Source organism: Aotus nancymaae, unplaced genomic scaffold (assembly GCF_030222135.1).
Source record: "Aotus nancymaae isolate 86718 unplaced genomic scaffold, 86718_ANA_hifiasm-v0.15.2.pri h1tg000004l, whole genome shotgun sequence".
Lineage (NCBI taxonomy): Eukaryota > Metazoa > Chordata > Mammalia > Primates > Aotidae > Aotus > Aotus nancymaae.
Window position 1 is genome coordinate 47,257,635 of NW_026988415.1, and position 14,842 is coordinate 47,272,476.

Genomic DNA, 14,842 nt, shown 5'->3' on the forward strand with positions numbered 1-14,842 from the left:
TTAGTAATTGCTTTACTTTTCAAATCCAGTGAGGAAGGACATACTACAAATAATGTTATATGTTTCTAGACACTTCGTAATAGATACCAAAATCTTTTCTAAATGCTGAATTAATATTCTATGTGCTATACTACCTGCTTATATTCTAAAGTTTCATATATGTCTATGAATATCTTAATTCTTAGCTATAATTTTGATTCCTATGAACATTTAACATAGCAGCAGAAAGGTGTGTAAGTAAAACAAGATTGTTTCCTCCACTTAAGATGGACTATGGTAAAGATGAAAAGGTGATTGTGTGGTTGAGTGTCAGTAATGGACTTTGAAAGCCCTTATGAACATATAAATAATGCCAACATTTTGAGATACAGGCTGAGGAAGGCTGGTAGCTTGTCATTTGTGTTCAATTGATATGAAAGGAACAATTGAAAACACATGAAAAGGAAATCTGGAACATATATATATATGTATTACATAATATATATTTGAGGTGTTAAATATTGGCTTGTTTTCCAAGTGTATGTTTAAGTGTAAAATCTCATTGATGTATATGCCAACATAGGAAGAATGCTTGTTGATTAACAAGGAGTTCTAGGAAACCACTGCAAAAAGCAGTTGTACAAAGTGGTGTATCTTCAATTCTTTCATTATACCTGGGAATTTATGAGATAACCCAATCTTTTATATATAGGCCACTAGGAGAAAGGATTCTGGGCCACCTGAATGGGCATAATGGAAATTTTCTGTGTGTTTTTGGCTCTTCATCATCCAACTCTTCACTGTGTAATGTATTAATTGGACACAGTACCCACCTTTCATAAAAAAATCAAAGAGTGGAGGCTCCTTGCCTTGCCTTCTGGCAGCCAGATTATGGGTTAAGCCAGGCTCAGCTAATTGGATGTTATCATCCCTGACTATGAATCTAAGCTGCATAACACAAGGATGGAGTAATGATTAGAATTAATTTGGCATAGCTGTTATCAGGTCTAGCAGTAATAATAATAGTGCATAGAGGATTGGTGGCTCTGTTCTGGCCAGATTGTTCTGGCTAAAAGGTTATTAGTTTTTGTTTGTTTGTTTGTTTGTTTGCTTTTTGCTTCTTATCCCTCCAAAGCTCATTTGGTTCCTTCCAATTCCTTCCAATTGGTTTTCTCAGCCAATTTAAATAGTACCCATTATAACCTTTCAATGAATCCTTTTTATTTCCTAGGATAGCTAGAGTTCACTACAATTACTAGCAGATAAGAATAATGACAGATACCATGTATTGTTTCCCAATGTCCCTGCACTAGTGGATGTTTAACATGCTGCAGATCATATCTTCTGGAGATTGCAGGAACCCATTGTAACTAATTTAATATCTACGAGGAAACTGGTACATTTGGCATAACAAAAGAGATATGTAAAATTTACCAACATGATATCTTTGTTTTCATTTTGGAGAATGGTTTTTTTTTTTGTTTTTTTTTTTTTAAATAAAAGAAAATGTGTAGAAAAGTTATTTGGAAATAATAGATGCAGGTTGATCTAGAGGGCAGGATCTTAAGAAATAGGTAGTCCTGGGTGATAATCTTGGCTCTGCTGTTCATTACTTGTGCCCTGAGTGAGTTACTTAAGTTTCTTCAGCTGTAGAAAGATCATAAGAAGTGTTGCCCAGATTATAAAAATATATATTATAAACTACTTTGCCACAAGCACAGAGCCTGACATACAATTGCTATTTAATTAATTAATAATTATTATCTTGGTCAAACATTTATTGAGTTTTTAGCATGAGACAGGAACAGTAGTGCTCTATATGTTTTATAAGTGAAAATAATCTTCAAATAAAAACTATGAAGTAAGTACTGTTTTTATCTTCATTTTATAGATGAGGCATAAAGAAAGTGAAGCACAGTGGGGTTACAAAACTTGCTGAAGGTCACATAGCAATAATTCCATCCTTTCTATTTTCCTGCTTAAATTTGTGTCTCTTTCCTCTTCCAATTATTCTTCTTATTTGGTACTTCCAGTTTGGAGTATTCTATTTTTTTTTTTCCTTTGTGAATTTCAGAGTCATTGACCAACAACTCAAAAATAATTATGTAGTAATTTGTGAGTAGAGCCTGGGACATGATACCTGGCTTTTAGTGTCTTTTTCAAGGACATAAACAAGGATATTCATATATACTCTCCTCATTGAGGCAATGGCCCTATTGATCTGAAATATACTTTTCATTTTTTGGATTTTCAAAATCTCTTTTGATGAATCATTTGTATGCTGTTTGCAAAATATAGTACCCTCAGGTTAAGAGAAAGTGAAAAAGAACTCTTTTGGAAAAGCTGTATCATTATGATCTCAATGAAATCAAGCTGATATACTCCAGTCTCATTCACGAGTAAGCATGAAGGCAGAAAGACCTATCATCTCTGGTTTCATATTAAAGTTTGTCAGGATGAAGCATCCCAAAGGTTATTTCTCCAGATTAGATTTAAAGTATGTGGCCATAGGCACTGCTGATACACCTGAATAAACATCCCTGTGGCAAAAGTAGGCCAACATTGCTGCCTGCCATCAGCATCTAATTCACTCTCTTTTCATAAGATGATAAAAAATTAAAAGCTGTTCTAAAAGCAGAGGGATTTGGAGCTGGCTCTATACCAGGCCCTGTAGCTATGCTCATGAATCAGTGTTGCTTCTCCTCTTGGTTGCTAGCCCATTCCGGAATCCATGCCACCTGTTGTTGCTGCTAGTTTCTATTTAAGCTTCTCTTTGTAAATGGTGTGAGCAGCTCTGATTGACAAGCTTTTAGGTTTTTTTTTTTTTAATTTTTTTAAATAATGCTGTTAGATGAGGATCAAATACAGCTCTTCATTTCCAGTGATGTATTGAGATCTCACTAGGACACAAAATCTGATAGAAGGAGGCTGATCATAACTCTACATCCAAATGTAAGCTAGAACTTGTGTTAGGTAAGAATGATCTGCAAGGAACACCTTGTCCTAAACCCATCAGTCGTTGTTTTCAGACCTCTTTGGGAAATGCTTTCAAATATTTTTGACAAATGCACAATACTTTAATAACAACAGAATTGTATATAAATTGATTATATTATTTGGTTTCTAATTTATTTATCAATGTCATATTTTTACTACTTACTGTGAGTTATACTGAGTAGATGGAGATTCTGTTCAATATTTGTTTTTAAATGACAAGTCTTATAAATAAGAGAGAGACTCTACGTGGGATATTTATGTGTACAAATCAGCTCCTTTAATTTTAACTTTAATTGGTCATCTTATGAAAAATGTGCAATTAAAACGGCAATATTTGCTAAGACATGAGAGTTTGTGGAGGTTACTTTTGTAGCTGAAATATACAACTCTTTAGAGGAACATAAGCTAAAAATTCACTGTCAGCCAAAAGAGATACATATTAAATTCAGTAGATTTCTTGAAGTATATTCTGTTGTTTTCCTTTACCAGGGGCCATTGAGGATGAGCTGATGATTGCTATAAATCATTAAGTTAATGTGTTCCTGAGTCAGGTATTCATTTAGTATACATGCAACATTTTATTAACTCTTTTCTCCATGTATAAGTAGAAAATATAATCCCCACTATAAGGAACAATGACATGTTTTCTGGAGAAAGGCATTGTTTAAAGCTTCATGTAAGTTCCATGTAATAATTGTGTGTAAGTAAGAGTAAGAGAATAGAGGCCACTGTTATTTTCCTCTTAACGCTTTTGGAAAAGGAATAAACAGCCTATTAATCTTCAAATATCTATATGTCTCATCTTCATAGATTTTTTTCAATATAATTTACTCCCTTTTATAGGTATTTGAATATTTCCTGCTTTAGATACACCTCCAGCTTGTGCAGCTGAATTCTACCAGATGTTAGGTTGTTAACTACAATCTAATTATTTTAGAGAACTTCTTTTGATGGCTTGTGCTTTAGGGAGATGGGACACAAAGGGCAGATGAGCATATAGAACTCCCTAGTCTTATATATCATCCAGGTATTAATGTTATTTATCTACAAACACGACATACAATGCATAATCTCACACACACACACACACACACACATGCACACACACGCTATAGATAAAATTCCTCATTGAATTCTTGCATTAAGAGCTACTTCTGTGCAAAAACACTACTTTTGAAAACCCCTAAATCCATCCTTCTACCCTCTACCAATAGTACTGGATGTTTTCTGGTGTTTCCTCTGTTTTAAATATTCTTAATCCTGTCACCTACATGTCAGAGAAAGGAATGAGAGAATATTGAGTTTCTGGCATAACATGAACTTGCTAATAGGACCATATAGTGTCACATTGTAAATTCAAAACCACTGTGCATGGGGCACTTAAATCTCAATAATGAGAACTTACATTATTAAAGACAATGTCTTTCACCCTAAGAGCTTTTGTTGTGACTTGTTATGATGGATTGAGCAGCATATCAGCAATATTTCTGAAGTCTAGTACCAACAAACTCAAAATAAAGACATAACAAGAACAGAACAGAGACAATACGACATTGAAACCTCAAACCACTAAACATATTTTCTTTAAATTGCAATGGGACTCTCTAAGAACACACATAGAGGAGTTCTTTCTGTCTTTTTTAATTTTAATCAGTTAACATCCAAGCCACTGTATTTAGTACAGATTCTGAAACATTTATTGCTAAGCACTAGTCACTGGGATCATTTGGACCCTTGGTCTCTGTCTCCTCAAAAATAATCCTACAGGGGAAAAGCAATTCAAAACCAGTGAACATATACTATGAAGAACTACCACCAAATTTTACAGGACAGCATTTCTGGGGCCTCAGTTTGCCTGTGTTGGAAATGAAGAGATTAGGAGATTGGATGACAGCATCTCCATATCTCTTCTGTCTTTAACATTCTGTGATCCCTTGAGGACCAGAGAGTCATTTTCAAGTTCTGCATCTTTTTTGCTTTATATTAAATATGAATAATGATTAAATACATGAATTTCTTGTTTTCTCCTGTCCTCAAAAACAGTTCTTGGCAAATCTGGCAGGGGATAACTTTGCATTGTAAGCTGCCTTTCATGCAATTTGATTTGTTTTGAAATGATGCTGTGCATCTTATATCACCTGGATGGCAGCTCCCTGGCACTCCTCCCTCATCCTACACTTTAAAAAATTCCTATGTTGCCCAAATGTCAACTTGGAAAAGCACCTCATTATCCTGCTGATGATGACACTGATAAAGATAAGGGGATATAAGAAAAAGCTTCCACAGTTGCTATCTTCGCATTTCATACAACTTGGGATAGAGGTCAAAAAGGGAGCAGTAGGTATTGGCAGTAGAAAGGGAAGTAAGGAACTGTATTCCTTGAAATTGGCAGAAATGAAGCAGAGAGTGAATTCATTACTAGGTTCTGAGAAATGTATTTTTAGATATACAGAGTTTCATCTTTTATGGGGAGAGGGTTTATTCTGCATCATTGCCAGGAGTTTTAGCCTACATAATATGTTATTACCAACCTTTTAAAATGATTCTAAAATTCAATCTTAATAATACAGCTTACAAAACATGAGATGATCTGTCCCCTGTCTTCTTCTTCAAGCTCATTTTGCACAACTGTTATTTTCTTGCCTCTGAGAGCCCTACTTCTTGCAGCCTATGATGCTGCCAGTCTGAACATTTTTTACTTCCTCCCACTGCACCATGATCAGCATTGCCTTCAGGCCATTGCACATTCCTGAATCACTCCATAACTTTTTGATATAGCTGATTCTGGTGATTCCTTTTGTTCTCATTGTAGATGTCAACTTTTCTCCAAAGGTCTTCCTAACTGTTCCACTAAACACGGGTATCATTATGAGGTAAATGCACCTTGTTTACATTCCAATATCACCCAGTCTTTCTGCTATAGCAATTGTCCTCTACATATTAGGTTAAGCCATATGAACATCTAGTCTTGTGACTTTAAAGAATTTTCATGTACCAACGATTCCCAAATTCATATTACTTGTTCTGACCTCTACCTTAAATTCCAGTTTTATATTATCTAATTGCCTATTCAACATCTTATTTTGGGGATTTTTAATAGCTCAAAATTAACATATCCAAAATTGAATTTAGGATGTTTTTTCATTTCCTTCAAACCTACTTTCCTCTCTTTTATCCTTATATCCACAAATGATAAGTCAGTTTCTTCCATTTTCTCAGGACAAAACCTTGAGATCATCCTCGCTTTGTCTCTTTATCTTAGACTTACAATCAATTTATCAGTAAAAACTTTTGGCTCTGCTTTCAATTATATCCAGGCAGTGATTACTTTTCCCCCACCTCATTGTTACTTCATGGCTCCAACCACCATCTTCTCTTCCTTGGACTATTGCAACAGCCTTTGAATTCATTTCCCTGCTTCCACCCTTTGCCCACTTCAGATTATGTCACTGCTCTGTTTTTCCAATTAATATTCAGAGTGAAACTCAATGCCCTAAAAATGGCCAATGAGGCTCTTTTTCTTTTTTTTAAATTTTTTATATATATATACATTTTATTGCACTTTAGATTCTGGGGTACACGTGCAGAACATGCAGGATTGTTGCGCAGATACATATATGGTAATGTGGTTTGCTGCCTCCATCCCCCCATCACCTATATCTCGCATTTCTCCCCATGTTAACCCTCCCCAACCTCCCTACCCCCCGCTGTCCCTCCCCTTTTTCTCCCCAACAGACCCCAGTGTGTGATGCTCCCCTTCCTGTGTCCATGTGTTCTCATTGTTCAACACCAACCTATGAGTGAGAGCATGAGTGTTTGATTTTTCTATCTTTGTGTCAGTTTGCTGAGAATGATGGTTTCCAGATTCACCCATGTGCCTACGAAGGACACGAACTCATCGTTTTATATGAATGCATAGTATTCCATGGTGCATATGCGCCACATTTTCCCTGTCCAGTCTATCATCGGTGAACATTTGGGTTGGTTCCAGGTCTTTGCTATTGTAAACGGTGCTGCAATGAACATATGTGTACATGTGTATTTATAATAGAACCATTTATAATCCTTTGGATATATACTCAGTAATGGGATTGCTGGGTCTAGTGGAATTTCTATTTCTAGGTCCTTGAGGAATCTCCACACTGTCTTCCACAGTGGTTGAACTAATTTACACTCCCACCAACAGTGTAAAAGTGTTCCTATTTCTCCACATCCTCTCCAGCATCTGTTGTCTCCAGATTTTTTAATGATCGCCATTCTAACTGGCATGAGATGGTATCTCAATGTGGTTTTGATTTGCATTTCTCTAATGACCAGTGATGATGATTACTTTTTCATATGTTTGTTGGCCTCATATATGTTTTCTTTTGAAAAATGTCTGTTCATGTCCTTCACCCACTTTTGAATGGGTTTGATTTTTCCTTGTAAATCTGTTTTAGTTCTTTGTAGATTCTGAATATTAGCCCTTTGTCAGGTGGGTAGATTGCAAAATTTTTTTCCCATTCTGTTGGTTGCCAGTTAACCCTAATCATTGTTTCTTTTGCTGTATGGAAGCTCTGGAGTTTAATTAGATCCTACTTGTCTATTTTTGCTTTTGTTGCCAGTGCTTTTGGTGTTTTAGTCATGAAGTCCTTGCCTATGCCTATGTCCTGAATGGTTTTGCCTAGGTTTCCTTCCAGGGTTTTTATGGTGTTAGGTCTTATGTTTATATCTTTAATCCATCTGGAGTTAATTTTAGTGTAAGGTGTCAGACAGGGGTCCAGTTTCTGCATTATGCACATGGCTAGCCAGTTTTCCCAACACAATTTATTAAACAGGGAATCCTTTCCCCATTGCTTGTTTTTGTTGGGTTTGTCAAAGATCAGATGGTTGTAGATGTGTGGCATTGCCTCCGAGGCCTCTGTTCTGTTCCATTTGTCTATATCTCTGTTTTGGTACCAGTACCATGCTGTTTTGATTACTGTAGCCCTGTAGTATAGTTTGAAATCAGGTAGCATGATGCTTCTAGCTTTGTTCTTTTTGCTTAGGATTGTCTTTGCTATGCAGGATCTCTTTTGGTTACTTATGACGTTTAGGATGTTTTTTCCAGTTCTGTGAAGATGGTCATAGGTAGCTTGATGGGGATAGGATTGAATCTATAAATTACTTTGGGCAGTATGGTCATTTTCACGATATTGTTTCTGCCTAAGCATGAGCATGGAATGTTTTTCCATCTGTTTATGTCTTATCATTTCTTTGAGCAATGGTTTGTAGTTCTCCTTGAAGATGTCCTTTACATCCCTTGTTATTTGTATTCCTAGGTATTTTATTCTCTTTGTAGCAATTGTGAATGGCAGTTCATTCTTGATTTGGCTCTCTTTAAGTCTGTTATTGGCATATAGGAATACTTGTGATTTCTGCACATTGATTTTGCATCCTGAGACTTTGCTGAATTTGCTTATCAGTTTAAGAAGATTTTGGGCTGAGACAATGGGGTCTTCTAAATATACAGTCATGTCATCTGCGAATAGAGACAATTTGACTTCCTCCTTTCCTATTTGACTTCCTCCTTTCCTACCCTTTATTTCGTTTTCTTGCCTGATTGCTCTGGCTAGAACTTCCAGTACTATATTGAATAGGAGTGGTGAGAGAGGGCATATACTATACCAAACTATCCAAAAAGAAGGAATCCTTCCCAAATCATTTTATGAGACCATCATCATCCTGATACCAAAACCTGGCAGAGACTCAACAAAAAAAGATAATTTCAGGCCAATATCCATGATGAACATAGATGCAAAAATCTTCAATCAAATACTGGCAAACTGATTACCACAGCACATCAAAAAGCTTATCCATCACAATCAAGCAGGCTTCATCTCTGGGATGCAAGGCTGGTTCAGCATTCACAAGTCTATAAATCTAATCCACCACATAAACAGAACCAAAGACAAAAACCATATGATTATCTCAATAGATGCAGAGAAGGCCTTTGACAAAATTTAACAGCTCTTTATGCTAAAAATTATCAGTAAACTAGGCATAGATGGAATGCATCTCAAAATAATAAAAGCTATTTATGACAGCCCCACAGCCAATATCATACTGAATGAGCAAAAACTGGAAGCATTCCCTTTGAAATATGTCTTCTTTTTCTCTTATTTTGTATTCTAATAAATGTTCCCCTTTTCACTGCCACTTCAGAAACACTGACTAAAATGCTGGCTTACATGTTGTTCTTTAGATATGCCAGGCACGTTTTCCCTTTAGGGCCTTTTCACTTGCTGTTTCACCTGCCCCAAATAGTCTACCTCCAATAGCTGTATGGCTCATATATTAACCTACTTTAAGTGTCTGTGCTAAGTATTCCTTCTGAGAGCAAGAAATATATCTTTTCTAATCACAGTTATGTTTTCAGGTGGTTTGCTGCATCCATTGCCCTGTCATCTACATTATGTATTTTTCCTAATGTTATCCCTCCCAATTATTAAGGTGGTGACTGATCAAAGGAGAAAAATTGGAATTTCAGGTACTAGCATTACCCAACTACAGTCTTTGAGGGAAAATGTATTTTCATGCCTCCAGAAAAGATAGCACATATATTTTGGATGGTGCACTTCTTTTTTCTAGCCATTCTTTGATATATCTTGCATTTCTAAAATATTCAATGTTAAGCAAAATGTCTCTAAATGAAATTGCATTTTTTCTTAGGAACAATGTATCTCATACAAAAGAAGAAGAATTTAGAAAATAGAATTTGGTCCCATGACTAGAAGCAAATAATAAATATTCTTTTTTTTTTTTTTTATTGCATTTTAGGTTTTGGGGTACATGTGAAGAACATGCAAGGTTGTTGCACAGGTGCACACCTGGCAGTATGATTTGCTGCCTCCCTCCCCTTCACCTATATCTGGCATTTCTCCCCATGCTATCCCTCCCCAACTCCCCACCTCATGGATAAATATTCTTAAAAGTCGTATATTTAGTGTAAAGCCAATATGGTTATGCATCTCTTAATGACAGAAATCTGTTCAGAGAAATGCATCCTTAGTTAATTTTGTCATGGTTCAAACATCATAGAGTGTACTTACATAAACCTACATGGTTTATGTAGGCAATTGTAACACAATGGTCGGTATTTGTGTATCCAAACCTAGAAAAGGTACATTAAAATACAGTATAAAAGACAAAGGACAGTACACCTATATAGGATACTTACTATGGATGAAGCTTGCAGGATGGCAAGTTGCCCCGCCTGAGTCAGAATAAGTGATAAGTGAATTTAAAGGGCTTGGACATTATTGTACACTACTATGGAATTTATAATCACTGTACAATTAGGCTGAACCAACTATATAAAAATCTTTTACATTATTCAATAATAAATTAATTTTGGTTTCCTGTAACTTTGTTACTTGATAAACTTTTTAATTCTTTTAACTTTTCAACTCTAATAATAACACTTAGCTTAAAGCACAAACATATTGTTGAGCTGTACACAATATGTTTTCTTGATATTCTTATTCTATATGCTGTTTTCTTCTTTTTTCTTTTTATTTTTTTTACTTTTTAAATTTCTTAAATTAAAAACGAAATCACAAACACACACATTAGCCTAGGCTTACAGAGGGTCAGGATCATCAAAATGTCACTAGGGCAATAGAAAATTTTCAGCTTCATTATAATCTTATGGGACCATTGTCATATATGTGGTCCATTGTTGACTAAATGATTGTTATGTGACATGTGACTGTAGCTCTAAAATGATATTTAAAACAAATAACAATATGGATCTGATGGAAAAAAGGGAAGAATTTTTAATACTTTTATGTTTAACAGTAATTTTAGATTTATGGGAGGGAAATTTATAGCTTTATTAAATTCATTCCATTGAAAATTGCTCAATTTTTATTAATTCACTAAGTTAACTACAGCAAGAAAACAAGAGCTCTTTTAGGTCTTTGAATTACGTTTCCAGGACTTTGTGTTTTCTACTGACTTTGTGTAATGAACAAGTTGGTATGGGATGAAGGGAAGGGGAGATAAAACACAAAAGAAAAGCCTATTTTAAAATACTGTTTGAGGATCCAGCAGGCTATGAATAAAAGGGGAATGTATTCTTGTACACATAGAGAAGAGGAATGGTGGGGTACATATATTGAGGCCTCAGTCACATCCTTGCCAGCATCTCTTATGTTGTGGCCTTGTATCAAAGCCTCAGGATGCCCTGCTGATAATTTTATTTCTCCTCTTCAATTAAATATTTTTTTTAAAAAATCACACAAGTAAAACTTGAATATATTTATTGGAAAATTTCTAGCAGCATAGGTGTATTTAGAGTAGAACCTGAAAGATCTCCTTTACTAACACTTTACTCAATCTTGCTCCTATTGTCCCATCACTGGAAGTGACCACTATTAATGATTTGAAGCAAGTGTGCTTCTTTCTCTGTTTCTATGCCTTTGAATAAATATATATATTCCTATACATACATATGTATATATATGTGCATGTGTTTGTTTCTCTGTGACTTTCCCCTCTTGAAAATATGCCTAAACATATTACAATTATGAATATTTATTGATATGTGTTTCATGAACAATAATATTACAGCAAATTTAAAGTTATTGAAATAATTCACTTGAATCATTTTTTAAATTTGCATTTTAAGTTCAGGGGTACATATTCAGGATGTGCAGGTTTGCCACCAAAGTAAACGTGTGTCATGGGGGTTTGTTGTACAGATTATTTCATCACTCTGGTATTAAACCTAGTATCCATTAGTTATTTTTCCTGACTCTCCCTCCTCGCACTCTCCACCCTCTGATAGGCCCAAGTCTGTGTTGTTTCCCCCTTATGTGTACATGTGTTCTCATAATTTACCTCCCACTTATAAATGAGAACACATGGTTTTTGGTTTTCTGTTCCCACATTAGTTAGCTAAGAATAGTGTCCTCCAGTTCCACTTATGTTGCTGCAAAGGACATGATCTAATTCATTTTTATGCCTGCATAGTATTCCATGGTGTATATGTACCAAATTTTCTTTACCCAGTCTATCATTGATGGGAATTTAGGTTGATTCCATCTATTTGCTTTTGGGAATAGTGCTGGAATGAACATACACAGGCGTGTGTCTTTATAATAGAGTGATTTACATTCCTTTGGGTATATACCCAGTAATGGGATTGCTTGATTAGATAGTATTTCTTTCTTTAGGTATTTGAAAAATCACCATACTGTCTTCCACAATGGTTGAACTAATTTCCACAACCACCAACAGGGTATAAGCATTCCTTTTTCTACACATCCTCATCAGCATCTCTTATGTTTTACTTTGAAATAATAGCTATTCTGACTGGTGTGAGATAGTATCTCACTGTGGTTTCAATTTGCATTTTTCTAATGATCAGTGATGTTGAGCTTTACTTCATATGATTGTTGGCTAAATGTATGTCTTCCTTTGAAATGTGTCTGTTCATGTCCTTTGCCTACCTTTTAATGGGGCTGTTTTTTCTTGTGAATTTGTTTAAGTTCCTTAGACATGCTGTACATTAGAATTTTGTCAGATGCATAGTTTGCAAAAATTTTCTTCCATCCTCTAGGTTGCCTTTTTACTCTGTTGATCATTTCTTTTGCTGTGCAGAAGCTCTTTAGTTTAGTAAGATTCCATTTGTCAATTTTGACTTTTGTTGCAATTGCTTTTGGTGTCTTCATTATGAAATATTTGCTCATGCCTAGGTCCTGAATGGTATTGCCTAGGTTGTCTTCTAGGGTTGTTATAGTGTTGGGTTTATTTTTAAGTCTTTAATCCATCTTGAGTTAATTTTTGTATATGGTGTAAGGAAGGGGTCCAGTTTTAATCGTCTGCTTATGGCTAGCCAGTTCTCCCAGCACCATTTATTGGATAGGGAATCCTTTCCCTATTGCTTGTGTTTGTCAGGTTTGTTGAAGATCAGATAGTTCTAGGTTTGCGGTCTTATTTCTTGGTTCTTTACTCTGTTCTATTGGTCTCTGTATCTGTTCTTGTACCAGTACCGTGCTGTTTTTGGTACTGAGGCCCTGTAATATAGTATGAAGTCAGGTAGCATGATGCCTCCAGCTTTGTTCTTTTTGCTGAAGATTGCCTTGGCTATTTAGTTATTTTTTTGGTTTTGTTTGAATTTTAAAATAGTTTTCTTTTCTAGTTCAGTGAAGAATGTCATTCCTAGTTTAACGGAAATATCATTGAATCCTTAAATTGTTTAGGGCAGTATGGCCATTTTCATGATATTGATTCTTCCTGTCTATGAGAGCATGAAAATTTTTTTCATTTGTTTATATCATCTCTGATTTCTTTGAGTAGTGGTTTGTAGTTCTCATTGTAGAGATCTCTTACCACCCTTATTAGCTGTATACTTAGGTATTTTATTCTTTTTCTGGCAAGTGTGAATGGGATCTCCTTCATGATTTGGCTCTTGCCTTGACTGTTGTTGTTGTATAGGAATGCTAGCAATTTTTGCATATTGATTTTGTATCCTGAGACTTTGCTGAAGTTACTTGTCAGATTAAGAAGCTTTTGGGCTGATACAATGGGGTTTTCTAGATATAGGATCATGTTATCTCCAAAAAGGGCTAGTTTGACTTCCTCTCTTTGTATTTGGATGTACTTTATTTCTTTCTCTTGCCTGATTGCCCTTGCCAGAATTTCCAGTCTTATGTTGAATAGGACTGGTGAAAGAGGACATCTTTGTCTTGTGTCAGTTTTCAAGAGAAATACTTCCACCTTTTGCCCATTTAGCACAACGTTAACTGTGGATTTGTCACATATAGCTTTTATGTTTCCTGAATACCTAGTTTATTGAGAGTTTTTTAACATGGAGGGATGTTGAGTTTTATTGAAGGCCTTTTCTGCATCTCTTGAGATAATCATGTTATTTTTGTCATTGGTTCTCTTTATTTGATGAATCACATTTTTTTATTGTGTATGTTGAGCCAACCTTGCATCTTGAGGATGAAGCCTACTTGATCCTGGTGGCTAAGCTTTTTGATGTACTGCTGGATTTGGTTTGCCAATATTTTGTTGAGGATTTGCGTCGATGTTCATCATGGATATTGGCTTGAGGTTTTCTTTTCTCTTTGTAGCTCTGCCAGGCTTTGGTATCAGGATGATGCTAGCTTCATAAAATGAGTTAGGGAGGAATCCCTTCTTTTCAATTTTTTTAGAATAGTTTCAGTAGGAATGGTAACAGCTCTCTTTTGTACATATAGTAGAAGTCAACTGTGAATCTGTCTGGTCCTGGGCCTTGCTTTTGTTTTGTAGGCTATACATTACTGCCTCAATTTCAATACTTGTTATGTGTTTGTTCAGCTATTCAATTTCTCCCTGGCTTAGCCTTGGGGGGTGGTATATGTGTCCAGTAATTCATCCATTTCTTCTAAATTTTCAAGTTTATGTTCACAGAGGTGTCCCTAATATTCTCGAATGATAGTTTGTATTTCTGTGGGGTCAATTGTAATAACCCCCTTTTCATTTCTGATTGTGCTTATTTGAATTTTCTCTCTTTTCTTATTTATTAGTCTAGTTTGCTATAGAAAGACACTATTAGTTTTGTTTTGTTTTGTTTTGTTTTTCAAAAAAATAGCTCCTGGATTTGTTGACTTGTTGAGTGGTTTTTCAGGTCTCTATGTTTTTCAGTTCAGCTCTGATTGGCGTTATTTAATGGTCTTCTGTTAGTTTTAGGGTTTGTTTTTTCTTGGTTCTTTAGTTCTTTTAGTTGACATGTTGTTAACTTGAAATCTTTTTAGCTTTTTAATGGGGGCATTTAGTGCTGTAAATTTTCCTCCTAACACTGCCTTAGCTGTGTCCCAAAGATTCTGGTACATTGTGTCTTTGTTCTCATTAGTTT